The 14,630-nt window shown below is 43.5% G+C and overlaps 1 long non-coding RNA gene across 1 annotated transcript; it reads left to right on the forward strand.

Moving 5' to 3' along the window:
- Positions 1–2,328: 2,328 nt before the first annotated feature.
- Positions 2,329–5,081, forward strand: LOC114689559. Its single transcript, XR_005090552.1, has 3 exons — positions 2,329–2,408; positions 3,694–3,813; positions 4,991–5,081. It is a non-coding gene; the product is annotated as an uncharacterized LOC114689559 (long non-coding RNA).
- The last annotated feature ends 9,549 nt before the right edge of the window (positions 5,082–14,630 follow it).

Below are 14,630 nucleotides of genomic sequence, written 5' to 3' on the forward strand. Positions count from 1 at the left end.
GTTACCATTCTGTTCTTGGGGTACAAACGTGTTTCTTAAGGTTTGCCACTGTGTCTTGTCTTTAAATTTAAGCTTTCTCTGTAGTTAAAGACTTTCATTGTCATGAAGATAACACTAATGTTTACTAATGCTTTAGAAACAACCATGACAGTAGGCTACAGACTTTTTAAAGTCTACCTCCAACACATTCATACCAGATAGGTTTGAAGACTTCACCTGCCTCTGCCTTCTTCATTCTTTAGATGAAGGGACATCGACGCTGTAGTGTGTGCCAGGACATATCACTTGGACAAAAGGAAGCCAAACTAGTCCTTGTGCTGCTGCTGGATTGGATATCTCTGCTTAGTACTTTGTGGATCCTATGGCAGTTGGCAGAGCTGTATCTCTGAAGGCTGGTGAACTCTAAACATGCATCCTTAGGGATAGACTGGAATGTGGCCCATGGCTGCTGTATTATACTTGACTAGCTGCTGGATTTAGGACTTAAGGGAAATTAAAGCCCATTTCAAGGACTACTTGAAACTTAAGCAAGCAAACAGTCTTTCTTGGCTAGAACTATCTTAGAAAGGTTTTTTTATTTTATTTTTTGGTGTGTGTGTGTGTGTGTGTGTGTGTCTGTCTGTCTGTCTGTCTATCTTTATCTATTTCTGTGTTTGGAAGTAGGAGGTGGAGGAAGGGAGGGAGCAAACCCAGGACATTGAGCATGCAGGCAAGCATTCTACCAGGGAAATATCTGTAGCTGGAGAGTTCTCTCCAGGTCCGCCAAGCCCAGCATTCCGACAGCCCACTTATAAATAAACACACAGATGCTTATGCTTATGTTATTTAAATTGTTTGGCCTAATGGCTCAGACTTCTTGCTAACTGTTTTATATCTTTTTAACCCATTTCTATTAATCTATAAGTTGCCATGTGGCTCGTGGCCTACGGTACTTACATCTCTCTTGTCATGGCGGCGGCTGGCAGGTCTCTGCTCAGCCTTCCACTTCCCCCAATTCTCTTCTTTTGTCCACCTATACTTCTGCCTGGCTACTGGTCAATCAGTGTTTTATTTATTACCCAATCAGAGCAACACACGTAGCATACAGAACATCCCACAGCAAATATCTTTTGTTGTTGTTGTTGTTGTTGTTTCTTTGAGACAGGGTTTCTCTGTGTAGTTTTGTGCCTTTCCTGGATCTCGCTCTGTAGAACAGGCTGGCCTCAAACTCACAAAGATCTGCCTGCCTCTGCTCCTGAGTGCTGGGATTAAAGGCGTGTGCCACCACCGCCTGGCCAAATATCTTTAAGTACTGTTCAGAATGTACTCCTTGGTTCTACAGATGTTTCTGTGGAATATGATATTTGATTTGCAAATAAGGAAGCAAAGACAGATCCATGCATTTATGAATATGACTGATCATCCTAGATATTCCTAACTCTCTTCTACCTGTTGGCTTCATTTTTCTTCATTTTTCTTTTCTAGACAGGGTCTCACAATGTAGTCTGGTTTGCCTGGAACTCTCTATGTAGACCAGGCTGAGATCTGCCTTTTTCTACCTCCAGTGCTAAGGTTAAATGTGCCATAGACCTATTGACTTTAAAATGAATTTTTAGCGACTAGGGAGATGACTTAGTGGTTAAGAGCTTTGGCTACTCTTGCATAGGACCCTGAGTTCCATTCCTAAAGCACACATGGCAGCTTATAATAACTGAAGCTCTAGGGATGCAGTGCCTCTTTCTGGCACCTGTACATGTGTGTTGAACTTAACATATATAATAACAATATTCATACAAGTAAAAAAGTAAGTCTGAAAAGTGATTTTTTTTAAAAACTCAAGAAAAAGAAAACACTGTGGGCTGACATTTCAAATGTCCAGATAGGTATTGTCTGTATTCAGCAGCAGCCAGAGGAATGGGAAAATTAAGTTATCCTGATTAGTAAGAAATTCAAAGCTGTATACTGCTTCTGACCCTATTTTTAAAAATGAATCAGTAGATTAAATGGATGTTGTACATTGAAATATCCACGTGTAGACTCTAGTTTTTCTTTTTCCTTGCTGACATTGTGTGATAGGTTTAGGAAAGGCTGTAAAGGGTTGTGTCATCATTGCCCTGGAGGGAAGGCTGAAGGAAGATGCCCAGGGTCCTTTGCCTGTTGACCCTAGCTCTCATGCGCTGCTGCTGGTTTTTGCAGTGTTTAATGTTAATCACGCTGTCTTTTTATCGTCCTGTTGACTTGTATTTCTCTCCCTAAAAGGAGTACATAGCCAGCAGTTTGGCTTCATGCAGAAGCAGATTGGCTATGATGTGCTGGCTGAAGACACCATCACTGCCCTGCTCCACATAACCGGAACTCCTGGAAAAGCACATCACCGCGGCGGAGATCGACACATTCGTCAGCCTGGTGCGAAAGAACAGGGAGCCCAGGTGAGGAGGCACCCGTCGGGAGGAGGCGTCTGTGCATCTAAGATGTGGGGCTGACCGTTCCTGCCCTGGTTATGTACTAGGCTTGCTGTTCTGGGAACTGGTGGCAGTCAGTTTCTAGTGGCCCTTTGATGAGTAGTGGTGAGACCGTGGTATTCGAACCACTTGCCGCAGCCTCCATCTTCAGTGTTTACCGGCTGCTCACCTTCCTTTCCCCCAATGTCATCGTCGTTGTTGTTGTTTTCTGTAGCCCTGGCTGTCCTCGAGTTCACAGAGATCCGCCTGCTCTGTCTCCTGGATGCTGGGATTAAAGGCGTGCGCCCCCACTGCCCGCAGGAATGTGGTCTTGGAACTGCTCGCTGCAGCCCTGTCTTCAGTATTTACCAGCTGCTCACTTTTCCTTACCCTCCCCCCAGCTTTAGTTCCTTTATTTGCTACTGAGCAGCTATAAATACCTGTGAGTTGCCACTCAGCTGACACACAGGAAATGACGTTTGTTTTTGGCCACTCACTTTTTAGGCCGTGTGGCTCTCAGAACTCTGCCCACATCATCTCCATGTCCTTTGATGTGTTTTAGCTGTCTCCTGAATGCCTTACTGTGTCTAAGTGAGTTCTTCCCATCCTCCTGTACACACAGATCTGCCCATTCTCTCAACTCTTCCCGTCCTCCCTTCTCTCTGCTCCTGAGATTTCAAGCTGCACGGGAAGCAGGTCACAGCAGAGTGTCGTCAGCCATACTGCAGAGCTCATAGTGCTGCTGTTAACATGACACTGCCACTATACTGCATCTCCTGCAGCCCATCTTCACGAATCTTCTTATTTCATCCCAGGGGCACCCTTAGAAATGTGTACAACATCTTTTCTTATAGATTAGGAACTGGCGTGCAGCAGGTTAACTCATGTCTCCAGGTGATAATCCATAGCAGACTACAGCAGGTAGTGTCACAGCCAGCTGCCACATTGGGGCTTCCAGCATCAATGAGCCCTGGCCGCTTTGGTCCCTGAACCTTCGCTGTCTCTTCCTGATGAGAACTTCTTCTTGTCCTGCTCCTTTCCTCACGTTCGTTCCTATCACCTTTTCATTTGCCTAGTCCTTTTTCCTCTTCTACTCAATTATTTTTTCTTTCTTCTTTCCATCTGCCATATCTAGATTTCTTGTGCTCACTGTCATCCTAGTCTTTACTGTGCCTAACTGAGAAGGAATGTAGGACTCGTCTATGTGAAGAAGAGTTGTGGCTCCCTCTGCTTGCTCTGTGTTCAGTATCCTGCATTCCTTCTTTCCCGTTAGGTTCCTGGATTACCTCTCCGACCTCTGTGTGTCCATGAACAAGTCCATCCCGGTGACTCAGGAGCTCATTTGTAAAGCTGTGCTGAATCCCACCAATGCTGACATCCTGATTGAGACCAAGTGAGTCCATCTAGGGACATGCATTAAAGACAAGGATTTAATTAGATGTTAAATGGATGTGTATGCTCATAGGGAATGACCTAACTCTTTCATCTCCTCACAGTTGGTCTAATGTTGGTTGGTAGCATCTCATCTTTGTTTCACGGCCTTGTTTAGAAGAATGGTTGAGCTTGTTTTTAGCTTACTTTTGGTGTGACCTGTGCAGAGGGACACTTACTCTGTATACTGTAAAATGTACTGTGCCACTTACTGTCTATGTAAATTGTATAATCCCACCAGGGAGCATTTGACACACAGCCTAAAGAGTTGAAGAGCCTTGAAGTTCTGTCATTCATTAAAAACAAAGAATGTAATAAATATTCATTGTTGATGTTAATTGGTGTTGGGCGAGTTGTATAGTATCTTTGTTCAAAAGTGTAGTATCAGTGTTCAGAAGTGAGATGCTCAGAGTGTAGGCACCTGTTGCTGAGCTGATAGCCTGAATTCAATCCCCTGGACCATGTGGTGATAGGAGAGAAATGATTCCAGCAAGCTGTCTCTGACCTCTACACGTCCACTGTAGCACACACAAATAACAATGTAATAAAAATGTTTAAGTAGTGTTATTGCTCCTCAGGCAAGTAGTGATAATAATTATTGTTGATAATAGTCATAATTACTATTATACTGCTTTGTAATAGTAGTAATTCACTTTTTCACAAAGGAGCGTTTTTTCCTGGTGACCTATTGCAGCACTATAGGCAGATTAAAAGAGTTCAGGTGTAAGCTAGTGGTGCGGTTTGTAGCTCGGTTTAGGACTTGTATTAATGCAAGGTGCCTCACCTTGGCATTGTGACATTTGGGGCCAGATGTGACATTTGCCAGATCTGTGGTGGCAAATGTCCTGTCGTTATAGGGTGTTCAGCAAAAGTACCTGGATTGTGGTTGCTCAATGTTAGTAGCACCTCCTTTGCCATTGTGACAACCAAAAATGTAACCAGGTATCTATGGGGGAGAAAAGTTATCCTAGTTATGAGTTCCCAGGTCAAAGCACATGAAGACGCACAGATTCTTTGTGGCTCTGCACTGGGAGAAACATAGAACAAATGACTTTCTGTGCGTTTCTCGGCTGGAAGGGAGTCAGACTGAAAAGGATTTCATAAAAACTGAGCCCCGTCTCCTCTTCTTTTTCTCACAGGTTGGTTCTTTCTCGCTTTGAGTTTGAAGGCGTTGCCACTGGAGAGAATGCTCTGGAAGCTGGAGAGGACGAGGAAGAGGTGTGGCTGTTCTGGAGGACAGCAGCAAAGAGATCCGTAGTAAGAGTGTCAGGGAATTGGCCCAAGATGCTAAAGAGGGCCAGAAGGAAGACGGGACATCCTCAGCTACTACAGGTGAGTGGGAGGCGTGCTGGACGTGGGCGGAGAGGCCCCACACGGTGGCACTTGGAGCATCTGGTTTTCTTGTTGATCACCCGAACGCAGTGGTCTCAACCTGTGGGGGTTGAACAACTTTCACAGGGGTTGCCTAAGACATCAGAACACACAGATCTTTACATTATGATTTATAACAGTAGCAAAATTACAGTTAGGAAGTAGTAACAAAAAAAATATTATGGTTGGGGTCACCACAACATAAGGAAACGGTATTAAAGGGTCAAAGCATAGGAAGTTGCGAACCACTGCTCTGAGGAATGTAGGAAGATTGTCAACAGAAACACGCATGTGTATTTTATGAACTTTGAGTGGAATGGGCCGTGGATTAATAGTCCATCGTTGTCTGGTTGTGTGTCCACGTCATAGGAAGACGAGGGCTTGCTTCAGCCTCTGTTACACTTGACCATACAGCACAGCCTGTCTGTAGTGCAGTCAGCAGCAGGCAGGCTGCAGGGTCAGCTGCATCAGTTCAAATCTTGATCTCTACTTAACTAGACTTTTTACTTTGGCTAGTTTGACTTTATGTTCCAAAGCCCTCATCTTCAAACTAGGGATAATAGTGCAGTCTTCTAGAGTGTTTGCAGAAAATGTCTCTTGCCGTGTATGCACACACCTGTATTTCCTATTCTAATTATCTGTGTGCATGTATCAAATATATGATAAAAACCAGAGGCTTACACTAATATAAGTCATGCAGCCCTAGCCTAAAAATTCAGAAATTGAAATACAGAACTGTTGGAATCCTAAGCACGATGCTTAAAAAGATTCAGATTTGGCAGTATTTTATATTTTCAGATTAGCAAAATAAAGTGATAAAGTTTATACAAGAATCCCAAATCTGAGTAGCTCTAGTACTCAACACTTAGGTACGGTGCGTTTCTGAGGCTCGGATGCTCAGTGTGTGCTGTCGGTTCTCGCCTAACGCCACAGATGCGTTCTGGCTGTCACCCTCCAGTCTTCCTAACGCCTCGAACTCTGCCGTTCTGGATGGTCACCTGCTTGCATGTGCCATTGTATGCCACACTGTCCACCTCTGCGGTCACCTCAGTCCTAGACTGGTCCGGCTCCAGGGCCATATAGCCTTGCACTGAAGCAAAGGAAAAGGAACGAAAAAGAAGGGAAGTTACCTACCAGATACTTCTAAAGGAAAAGGAAAGACAAATTAGTACTTCTAATGTTTCCTAATAAAATAGTGAAACTTTACAGTTAAAATGCCTTTTCTTACTCTGTATTCTAGTCTGTTCTCTTCTATTTATGTACGTGATGGTCTTTTTAGAAATCCTTTGTTACTTTTAAGGCATTTTATTTTCTGTGTATACACGTTGCCTGCATGTGTCTAAGTGTATCACCATGTGTGTGCTTACTGCCTGTGGAGTCAGAAAGAGCATTGGATTCTTGGAACTGAACTATGGCTGGTTGTGAGCCACGGTGTACATGCTGGCCACTGACTAGGTCCTCTGCGGGAAAAACGAGTGCTTTTAACCACTGCGCTCCTCTTTGTGTGTTTATACTGTATTACATGTGTATGTGTGTGTGTGTTTCCTAGTCTCAAATTTTGTATAAAAGATACCTTACAGCAAATACCATTCTAAAGCTCTCCTTGATGTTGTTTCTTATATATATATATATATTATGAAACACACATATATATACACATATATATGTATTCTATGTTAACAGAAGTAAACATTTCTTTAATTATGACTGTTGTATACCTTCTCTCTTGCTAATACATCACTTTTTTTATTAGCATTTGACATCCCATCATATGCACAGTTGAGTTTTCATGTCACGTGAAGGGCACATCTCACTTAATTTTGTCTATGCACATGGGTTTCCATTCCTATGAAGAGATGGATTGGTGGAAACTCACGTTTTCAATTTTACTAAGCAGTCTTAAACTGGATGATTCATATAATTTTAGCAGTAGTAACTTACATGATACAATATCATAAAGATATTGTAGAATTTCAATTACACTTATATGAACAGTGTATTTGAGGTTTCCTGCATGGTCTTCGATGTGCCATATAAAATGCAGAGAGAAAGGTGGTGGCAGAAAGGTAATTATTTTCGGGTCTAGTCATTTTTCCCTATTTATTTTATAAGATAAAGATTGCAAATGTAATCACTGATGACAAGATTGTTTTAACACAGCTAGACGATGTGTAACTATAGGATGTTGACCCATACTCTGGCATACTTGAGCTTTTCCTCCATATCCTTAGTTCAGAATCCAAAATTAGGAGTACAGCAATCATTTAGGGATATTGGTATGTAAGTTCAGGTGGCCGTACGTACTCCTATGAAATCTGAGGCCACCTGGATACCCTGCTGTGTGTCTCCCTCATACTGAGTGATTTCTGGATCATGTGCCTTCTGCTGATTTTTTTCCTCAGGTATAGCTTAATCTCTTCGAAGGATGTGTCTGGACGCAGTACCTGGCTATCATGAAATATCTGGCAGCTGGATGTTGATCTTATTCTCGCTGTATGTCGATGAGAACTACCTACGACCTCAGGCATCCTTTTGCCGCCTATGCTTCACATGCATGTGGACCGAGATCCTCAGGAGCAAGTGACCCTGTGAAATATGCCCGTCTGTGGTCAGAAATTCCCTCCGAGATCGCATTGATGAGTAAGCTGGGTCCAGCTCCCTACAGAAATCTTATGTGCTTAAAAACCTGTGATTCTAATCTTCTGTGCACTAGCAGATAGACACATATGTGACTAGTGAAATCATAGGAGAAAGAACTTCTTTTTCTTTCAGATTTTAATAGAATTGTGTAGCTAGCAAATATTGTTTAATTCTCAAGAAAATATAATGCCAGGCTGGTTTTTTCTCTCTCTTATTTAGCCCTTTCCTTCTGCAAATTTCTAAGTGGTACCATGTGCCAAGGCTGAGGAATGTTAGTGCAGAATCTAGAAATTACCTCTGCAATACTGGGGACAGACAGGCAGTAAGCATGAGTGACTATGTATGTAGGCATTCTTCTAAGAAGGAAGTGTAAGTCGGGGCAGGTTGGGGGTGCTGTCTTTGGAGGCTAAGCAGCCTGAAAGGCCTGGCTGGGGAGAGCTTGACATTCTCCTTCCTACTTCTCTCTCTTTTCCTCTCAGCTACGACAGCAGTGGAGCATCCAAAGATGAAATTAAGGAGAGGTTTCGCTCAGACGATGGAATTTGTGGAGGAGTATTTAAGAGATGTGGTTTGTCAGAGATTCCCTTCTCTGATAAGGAGAAAAATAAGCTACGTTTGAGGTAAGGCATGGTGAATGGTCTTCTCTGACTATAAAGATCTGTCATGATTAGTCAGCATCCAGTAGATCAGGAGGACAAAGGTCACTGAATACCAGTTTCCCCTTCTTCTTTTAAATGCACCAGGTTGTGAACTTAGCCAGGAACTCATATACTTTGGTTTCTACAATTTTTCTGACCTTCTCCGATTAACCAAGATCTCTTGGCAATATTAGACTGTGTCCACGTGACCACCATCTTCCCATTAGCAGATGGCAAAAGGCGAAGAGACTAAAGGTAACAATGATGAGGAGAAGCTGAAGAGTGAGTATCTGAAGTGTCTGTACTGAGAGACGCCCTCCTGGCCATGCTGTTCACTCCTGCCATGCCTCATCCTGTGACATCCTGTCTGTCTTGTCATTCTCACCGTTGGGAACATGGCAATAGAAACAAACTATGAAGAGTCAGTCCCGCTGACTCGGGTGCCCATCACTGTCGGTCATTCTGGTCATTTCAACAATTCTCTCTCTCCTTTGTGTTTGTCTTGAGTCTCTCCGTGTGTCTAATTGAATAATTTGAAAGTTGCCTTGTGCTTTAATGTCTAACCCCAAAATCTAAGCCTGCCATCTGTTCTCTGATGCTCCTGAGACACTTGATGGTAATCCTCCTGTATGATGAAATGAAGTGCACCTGTAGTTTGACTTTTTACTTTGTGACTAGGAAAACCCATCTTAAAATGTTTATTTTCCTGTACTTGGGGGTCATAATAGGCACAGAATAATGACCATGTATCTCATGCATAACTGCTTTTCTATAGTTAGGATGGCAAGGTATTTGACTTGATTTCCCTATTTTCCAAGTCCTGTGTGATGTCATTTTGTATACATTATAGCATTGGATTCTGTCATAGAGCCCTTTTTATAGGCTCAGGAACTGAGCCTCCGAAGAGAAGTAATGTATTCATGACCAAGCAGCTTGTGTTAGAAGCAGCAGTGTTTGTACACATCACTGGTGCTGAGTCAAATTTGGTGGTGGAATTAATAAAGAACACGCCCCATTGGAGATGTCACACCATGTCCTTCCATATTTACCTTGGTCGAGAGAGTGTATCAGAAACAGGGATATGGTAAATAATTTGCCTCAAAAACCATACCCTAATTAGATGCTGATTAGATGACAGGCTCTCTCCAAGAATGTCATGGTCATAATTTGTCTTGGCCCTTTCTAGGCAGTAATGTGATGCGATCTATCCATGGAGTTGGGGAGCTCATGACCAGTGGTGCTTCGGAGGAGGAGGCTTTTTGCCCATGACTCCATGGCTGCTGCCCCTGAAGGCAATGTGAAGCAGGCAGAGCCAGAGAAGGAGGACATCATGGTCATGGACACCAAGTTGAAGATCATTGAAATACTCCAGGTCTGGTGCAGGGAACAAGCTGCTCATAGGGTCTCTGTTTAATATCTCTCGCTCTGCTCTGATAGGGCAGAATGTTTACTCATCCTGTGTATCTTTTCCAAACTGACTCCTTTTAGTTCTTGGTTGTCACCTCCTAACCCTTCCCATCGTGGCTTCGTCTATTCTCTACCCCAGAGCTCCCTTCAGGTACTTAGCTGTACAGCACAGTGGCCTCCCTTTCTCGGCCAAGCGTTCATTGCATTGCTGTTCACTCACTGTGCTTCTCCAGGGTTCTCTTAGCATGGCAAAGTCTTCCTCCGCTTGCTCTCCTCTCTCCCTCCTTCCTTTCCTCTTCTCTTCCCTCTCCTCCTCCTCAGTGTTCTGCCTTTTTATCCACCCACCTACACACCCATGAATGTCAGTTGATAATCAGCTCATCTCCTCTTAGCACTTGGCAGCCAGCAATGAACAAAACCCATTAAAGTTCTGGTCCTAAAGAACTCCGTTTTAGCAGGGAGCAGAGGCACCCCTCGTCTAAAAAGCAGTGCTTAGTTATTTAAACATAGAGACGAGCCAGCTGGGCGCTGGAGCAATGACAGTGGTTAATGTCCTTTGCGTGCTTTTCCAGAAGACTGGGTTTGATTCCAGACCCATACGGGCTCACAGCCGTCTATGACTCCAGTTTCAGGGAACTGGACGGCTGTCTTCAGGCTCCATGAGTACCAGGCATGCAAGTGGTGCACAGACAAGATGTGTGTGTGGGGGAGAACCATACAATATATAAAAATTAGTTGTTTTAAAGAAGAAGGGTCAGCTGATTGGAGAACACCATAGGCAGGGGCAAGGATAATGGCTTTAGATGGAGCTGTGAGAGAACCTCTGTAGTAAGGGGCTTAATCGACACAGATGCATTGAGAGCTGGCATTGGCATAGCTAGGATGTCTTGGGATTTAGGTAATGCAGAGTCTGAAGTCTGAAGTTGTTTTCAAGAAGGAATGGGAGAGGGTAGATCAGGTAGAATCAATAGCATTGCCACCCTAATTTTTTTTTTTATCATTATTAAACCATTAAGTTCTGGTTAATATACAGTGCCTACCATGTTTCTGCTCTTAACAAGCTAATGTGAGTCTTCCACTAAGGAACTTCTTTGAGGATTAAAAAATTATGTACATGGAGCAGAAAGAGAGCAGTACAAGCTGTCGGGAGTTCAGAGATGTAATGAGGCCAAGAGTCTCAAACTGAGAACAGCCTCGACTTCTCCCCTCTGTACACAAGGAATTGGCTTGCTCTTACAATTATTCATCTGTTCTCCCCTAACATGATTGTTTCCATGTGCTGTGTCAATTGCTCTATTTCTACAACTGGAAAATATTAAAACAAAGGAAGCTTCCTTCCTCACTAATATTGCTCTCTGCCCATCTTCCACCTTTCTATGTATTTTCCCAGCCTTCTGTCAGCCATCTGGTATCCGTTAAATCTATCCAGTGGACACTAGAAGTAACGGTTATAGTTGGTTTTGCATGACACTGATTTGAGGTTCTGGAAAGATATCAAACAGGATGTGCAACAGTCATTGGGACATGAACTAATAGCTTGGAGACAGGTCAAACATCTGTCTCCATCTGGTATCGTGACAGCCTGAAATTGGGTAAGGTCACCAGAGAGCTAAGCGAAGCTAGAGAGAGGGAAGGAGGGTTCATTAGGAAGCTTAAATGATGCAGCTGACTGACTTCTCTTTGGGGTTCTAGCAACAATCTTTGGAAAGTGTCTGCAGCAGCAGAGGATAGGGAATATAGGAAGTTAACAAAATGAGAGCCAGGGGCTATACCTAAATCAGAGGAGACAATCAGAAATGTTGTAAATACAATGAAGTGATTTTTGGAAGTAAAAGCAAATTTCTGTCACTTCTTTTGATTAAAGCAGGCAACTTCTTCTTAGGTTGGGCCAGAATTGGGCTTTCAGTCATTGCTGATAGGTAGTCCTTTTTGTAGAGGACGGAGCATGAGTGATTGTAGTATTCCAGGTGTGTAACTCATCTTCAGGATGCCAAAGTCTGCCTGGAAGCTGAGGTATCTTGTGGGCGGACTCATGTGCCTGCAGTAGTCTGTTACTGTCAAAATGACTGTTGGAACCTAAGCCAGATATTTTACTCTGGGTTAAGGTAATTGATGCAGCTGTACCAGCCTGCCAGCGTGCAGAGTTGCAAGCGTTCACGATGGTGTGTTAATGTAACCAAAGTGTTTCCATTTCTGCTTGAATCTCCAGTTTATTTTGAACGTGCGGCTGGATTATAGGATCTCCTGCCTCCTGTGTATATTTAAGCGGGAGTTCGATGAAAGCAATTCCCAGACCTCGGAAACATCCTCCGGGAACAGCAGCCAGAAGGGCCAAGTAATGTACCAGGTCAGTGATGCGCCCTGGAACTCAGCCATAGAGCGCGGGCCGGGTGGAGTGCACTTGAGGCTCAAAACAGTTATCTTCCAGAAAAAGGAAATGTGGCTGCTCTTGAGGATTGCTGTGCTTTAAGGATTCCTCGATAATAGCATATTAGAAAAAAGACATAAATAAACATTACTTCTGGGGGGTAGACCTTAAGTCTTTAGGAACTGAAGATAGCTGAGGTTTCTAGTGTTGGATTAGCTACAAAGGAACCCAAAAACCAACAGAATCCCCAAAATATTTTCCAAGGAACTTGATTGTCCATTGGCAAGTTTTGTTCTGTATTTGAAGTTCTACTCAGCCCCCCGCCCAAAAAAAAAATAAAATTGGAGAAGGCTAAGGGAAAGACAGTACTAGAAGTAATTCCCAGATAGCCCAAGCCTTCTTTGGATTGAGGCCATCACTCTCTTTTAGCGAGAAAAAGCAACAGGTGTGAGGTCATCTGGGTTGTCCTGGCTCCATGGCTGTGTAGGTAATGACTGGCAGATCTGAGAGTCACCTCTGAGGGTTGCACATGAAGCACATTAGAGTGAGTCCACAAGAAGCAGGTTTTCAGGCTTGCTATATCTAACCTTCTGTTCTCTCTCGTTTTAGGTGCTCTTGACTTTGAACACATTGAAGAGCAAGCAGAAGGCATCTTTGAGGAAGGCAAGTGTGCGTTCATTGACTGTGAGCCCTTCTAGAACTCTCACAGGGTTTTCTTTTTCCTTTTTTTAAAAATTTTTTATTCATTTTATATACCAACCACAGTTCCTCCTCCACCCCTCCTCCTGCTTCCCTCCACACCTCCCACCCAGCCCCCATTCACTCTTCTAAAAGGATAAGACCTCCATGGGGAGCCTGGTACATTCAATTGAGGCAGGACCAAGCCCTCCCACTGCATCAAGGCTGAGCAAGGCATCCAGCATAGGGAATGGGCTCCAAATAGCCAGATCCTGCACCAGGGATAGATCCCAGTCCTACTACCAGGGGCCCCTCCAACAGACCAAGGTACACAACTGTTTACCATATGCAGAGGGCCTAGTCCAGTCCTGTGAAGGTGCCACGGCTGTTGGTGTAGAATTTGTGAGTTCGCACAAGTTTGGTTCAGTTGTCTCTGTAGATTTCCTATCATGATCTTGACCCCCTTGCTCATCTACTCCTCCTCACTCTCTGACTGGATTCCCAGAGCTGTGCTTGGTGCTTGGCTGTAGATCTCTGCGTCTGCTTCCATCCTCACAGGGTTTTTTTTTTTTTGAGGGGGGGCACACCACTAACTATTTAGCCTTCAGGTTCAGTTTCTTGTACTGCTCTGTCTAAAGCTACAGAGTCACAGAACTTAGGTGGTGCACACGTGCTGCAGGTACACACATCCCTGAACTCTGAACAAGCTATTGCAACAATAACAACAAAAATAAATAAATAAAAAAGAGAACCCCACAATCTTGACTTTAATTAGGTCTAATGTGAAACCCTCTTAATATCACAGGCCTTCATTTTAGTATAAACATTATTACTATGGACTCACATATTTATAAGAATAAATACCCAATTTCTGAGAGAAACCACCATATGATTTCCAGAGTGGCTGTACAAGTTCGCATTCCCACCAACAGTGGAGAGAGTTCCCCTTTCTCCACATCCTCTCCAACATAAGCTCTCTTCAGTGTTTTTGATCTTAGCCATTCTGACAGGTGTAAGATGGTATCTCAGAGTTGTTTTGATTGGCATTTCCCTGATGACTAAGGATGTTTGAGCAATTCTTTAAATGCCTTTCATCCATTTGAGATTCTCTATTGAGAATTCTCTGTTAAGCTCTGTAGCCCATTTTTTAATTGGATTGATTGTTCAGTATTTTGATGTCTAGCTTTTTGAGTTCTTTAATATATTTTGGAGATCAGCCCTCTGTCAGATGGGTTGGTGAAGATCTTTTCCCATTCTGTAGGCTGTCGGTTGGTCTTATTGAACGTGTCCTTTGCTCTACAAAAGCTTCTCAGTTTCAGGAGGTCCCATTTATTAATTGTCGCTCTCAGTGACTGTGTTACTGGTGTTATATTTAGGAAGTTGTCTCCGTGCCAATTCATTCCAGACTACTTTCTACTTTCTCTTCTGTCAAGTTCAGTGTATCTAGATTTATGTTGAGGTCTTTGGAGAGGTCCAGAGGGGCCTGGACTGGTCTACTCTGGTGACCAGCCTAGCAAACAACTTAGCTGTTATCATAGAGCCTTTGTCCAGTGACTGATGGAGACAGAGACAGAGGTCCACGGCCAGGCACCAGGCTGAGCTCCGGGAATCCAACTGATGAGAGAGAGGAGAGATACTGAAGGCAAGGGATGTCAAGATCATGATGGGGAGGACGCG

The sequence above is a fragment of the Peromyscus leucopus genome, unplaced genomic scaffold (assembly GCF_004664715.2).
Source record: "Peromyscus leucopus breed LL Stock unplaced genomic scaffold, UCI_PerLeu_2.1 scaffold_132, whole genome shotgun sequence".
NCBI classification, from domain to species: domain Eukaryota; kingdom Metazoa; phylum Chordata; class Mammalia; order Rodentia; family Cricetidae; genus Peromyscus; species Peromyscus leucopus.